Raw genomic sequence first — 4,441 nt, forward strand, 5'->3', positions numbered from 1 at the left:
GTGACTGTCTGTGAGGAGTGTGAGGTGTTCTCCCTGTGTCTGCGAGGGCTTCCACCGGGTGACTGTCTGTGAGGAGTGTGGTGTGTTCTATCTGTGTCCACGTGGGACACAAAGGACATCATTCTAAAAATAGACTGAATACACCAAATGTTCATCACAATACAACAGATAATTAATTCATAATTAGTTTAATAGTTAATATGATTTAATCGCTCAGTTCTAAGGTTTACTCCGATTTTTTAATGTTGAAGGAATCACTCACTCGGCTGCTGCCCCCTGCTGGACTCCACCTGCTCCAGCACAGCTCCTGGAGCACTCCCTTTACCGGGGTTCTCCAGGGTGCTGACCGGCACAGTGCGGGACACAAGGTCCACTCTATGTCTCAGCTGCTCCTCCGTCTCCTGGGGGTCACTGGTGTGGGCCCTGAAGCAGCAGCACCAGAGGAAGCTCATGTTTACTGTGTCTTCTTCAATGCTGGATCTCAGACTGAGCTGAAACGACTGTGTGTACCTCTGCGCTCCTCACCTCTATGACATCACACACGCAAGAGTTCTTTGACGTCAAGGTGTAAGGGTTGGAACTGATAGACAGGGGCCATGGAGACACGCCCACCTGCACAGTTCCCATTGGCTGAATAGGCTGTGGCTGAATGCAGAATTACGCTGAATACGTGGGAATTGAATCTAAGCCCTCTTCTCTAACCATTAGGCCATGGCTCCCCACATTAACTGTTTCTCCAACGTTGTGCAGGACACTGGTGGTCACTCAGTCACTTTTAAGGCAGCATGGTTAGGTCTGAACTCAAGTTGATGTCTTTCTTAAGTCAATATTCATTCATAAATGGTCTGAAATGGTTCATTCAGTTCAGGGTTGCAGTGTGTCCAGAGCCTACCCAAAATCACTGGGTGTAGGACACGCACAAACGGCATTCCATCACAGGTCATCGCACGCACACATCCGCTCAGACCCTCAACATTATGGACAACGTGGCATGGACAATCCACCTACCAACGAGTGTTTTTGCACCATGGGAGTAAACCAGAGTACCTGGGGGTAGCCCACGCAGACACAGGGAGAACACACCACACTCCTCACAGACAGTCACCCGGAGGAAACCCACGCAGATACAGGGAGAACGCACCACACTCCTCATAGACAATCACCCGAAGGAAACCCACGTAGACACAGAGAGAACACACCACACTCCTCACAGACAGTCACCCGAAGGAAACCCACGTAGACACAGAGAGAACACACCACACTCCTCACAGACAGTCACCCGGAGGAAACCCACACAGACACAGGGGGAACACACCACACTCCTCACAGACAGTCACCTGGGGGAAACCCACACAGACACAGAGAGAACACATCACAGTCCTCACAGACAGTCACCCGGAGCAAACCCACTCAGACAAAGGGAGATCGCACCACACTCCTCGTAGACAGTCACCCGAAGGAAACCCACGCAGACACAGGGAGAACACACCACAGTCCTCACAGACAGTAAACAGGAGGAAACCCACGAGGACACAGGGAGAACACACCACACTCCTCACAGACAGTCATCAGGAGGAAATCACGAGGACACAGGGAGAACACACCTCACTCCTCGTAGACAGTCACCCGGAGGAAACCCACACAGACACAGGGAGAACACACTTCATTCCTCACAGACAGTCACCCGGAGGAAACCCACACAGACACAGGGAGAACACACCTCACTCTGCACATATAGTCATCCGGAGGAAACCCACGCGGAGACAGGGAGAACTCACCACACTCCTCACAGACAGTCAACCTGGGGAAACCCACAAAGACACAGGGAGAACACACCACACTCCTCGTAGACAGTCACCTGAAGGAAACCCACGAGGACACAGGGAGAACACACCACACTCCTCACAGACAGTCACCTGGGGGAAACCCACACAGACACAGGAAGAAAACAGTTCACTCCTCACAGACAGTCACCCGGAGGATACCCACGAGGACACAGGGAGAACACACTTCACTCCTCATAGACAGTCACCTGGTGGAAACCCACGCAGACACAGGAAGAACACACCACACTCCTCATAGACAGTCACACGGAGGATACTCACGCAGACATGGGGAGAACACACCTCACTCCGCAGAGATAGTCATCCGGAGGAAACCCAGGCGGACACAGTTAGAACACACCTCACTCCGCAGAGACAGTCATCCGGAGGAAACCCACGCGGACACAGTTAGAACACACCACACTCCTCACAAACAGTCACCCGGGGGGAAACCCATGCAAACACAGGGAGAACACACCTCAATCCTCACAGACAGTAATCAGGAGGAAACCCACGAGGACACAGGGAGAACACACCACACTCCTCACAGACAGTCACCCAGGGGAAACCCACGCAGACATAGGGAGAACACACCACACTCCTCACTTACAGTCACCAGGATGAAACCCACGAGGACACAGGGAGAACACACCACACTCCTCATAGACAGTCACCCAGGGGAAACCCACACAGACACAGGGAGAACACACTTCACTCCTCACAGATAGTCACCTGGAGGAAACCCACGCAGACACAGGGAGAACACACGACACTCCTCACATACAGTCACCAGGAGGAAACCCACGAGGACACAGGGAGAACACACCTCACTCCTCATAGACAGTCACCTGGGGGAAACCCACACAGACACAGGGAGAAAACAGTTCACTCCTCACAGACAGTCACCCGGAGGAAACCCACGAGGACACAGGGAGAACACACCACACTCCTCACAGACAGTCACCTGGGGGAAACCCACGCAGACACAGGGAGAACACCCCACACTCCTCGCAGACAGTCACCTGGAGGAAACCCACACAGACACAGAGAGAACACATCACAGTCCTCACAGACAGTCACCCGGAGGAAACCCACGCAGACACAGGGAGATCGCACCACACTCCTCGTAGACAGTCACCCGAAGGAAACCCACGCAGACACAGGGAGAACACACCACACTCCTCACATACAGTCACCAGGAGGAAACCCACGAGGACACAGGGAGAACACACCTCACTCCTCACAGACAGTCACCTGGGGGAAACCCACACAGACACAGGAAGAAAACAGTTCACTCATCACAGACAGTCACCCGGAGGAAATCCACACAGACACAGGGAGAACACACCACACGCCTCACATACAGTCACCAGGAGGAAACCCACGAGGACACAGGGAGAACACACCTCACTCCTCACAGACAGTCACCTGGGGGAAACCCACACAGACACAGGGAGAAAACAGTTCACTCCTCACAGACAGTCACCCGGAGGAAATCCACGCGGACACAGGGAGAACACACCACACTCCTAACAGACAGTCACGTGGGGGAAACCCACGCAGAGACAGGAAGAACACACCACACTCCTCGCAGACATTTACCTGAAAGAAATCCACGCAGACACAGGGAGAACACACCACACTCCTCACATAGTCACCAGGAGGAAACCCACGAGGACACAGGGAGAACACACCTCACTCCTCACAGATAGTCACCTGGGGGAAACCCACACAGACACAGGGAGAACACACCTCACTCCTCACAGACAGTCACCCGGAGGAAATCCACGCGGACACAGGGAGAACACACCACACTCCTCACAGACAGTAATCGGGAGGAAACCCACGAGGACACAGGGAGAACACACCACACTCCTCACAGACAGTAATCAGGAGGAAACCCACGAGGACACAGGGAGAACACACCACACTCCTCACAGACAGTCACCTGGGGGAAACCCATGCAGACACAGGGAGAACACACGTCACAGACAGTCACCCGGGGGAAACCCACAAAGACACAGTTAGAACACACCTCACTTCTCACAGACAGTCACCCAGGGGAAACCCACACAGACACAGGGAGAACACACCACACTCCTCACAGACAGTCACATGGAGGTAACCCACACGGACACAGGGAGAACACACCACACTCCTCACAAACAGTCACCTGGGGGAAACCCACGCAGACACAGGGAGAACACTCCTCACAGACAGTCACCCGGGGGAAACCCACAAAGACACAGGGAGAACACACCTCACTCCTCACAGACAGTCACCCGGAGGAAACCCACGCAGACACAGAGAGAACACACACCACACTCCTCACAGACAGACACCCGGAGGAAACCTACGCAGACACCGGGAGAACACACCACACTCCTCACAGACAGTCACCCGGGGGAAACCCACGCAGACACAGGGAGAACACACCTCACAGACAGTCACTCGGGGGAAACCCACGCAGACACAGGGAGAACACACATCACTCCTCACGGACAGTCACCCGGAGGAAACCCACGCAGACACAGGGAGAACACACCTCACTCCTCACAGACAGTGACCTGAGACAGGGTTCGAACCCACAACCCCAGGGCCTTGGAGGTCTTGCTGTT

This window comes from Hoplias malabaricus, chromosome 3 (assembly GCF_029633855.1).
Source record: "Hoplias malabaricus isolate fHopMal1 chromosome 3, fHopMal1.hap1, whole genome shotgun sequence".
NCBI lineage: Eukaryota > Metazoa > Chordata > Actinopteri > Characiformes > Erythrinidae > Hoplias > Hoplias malabaricus.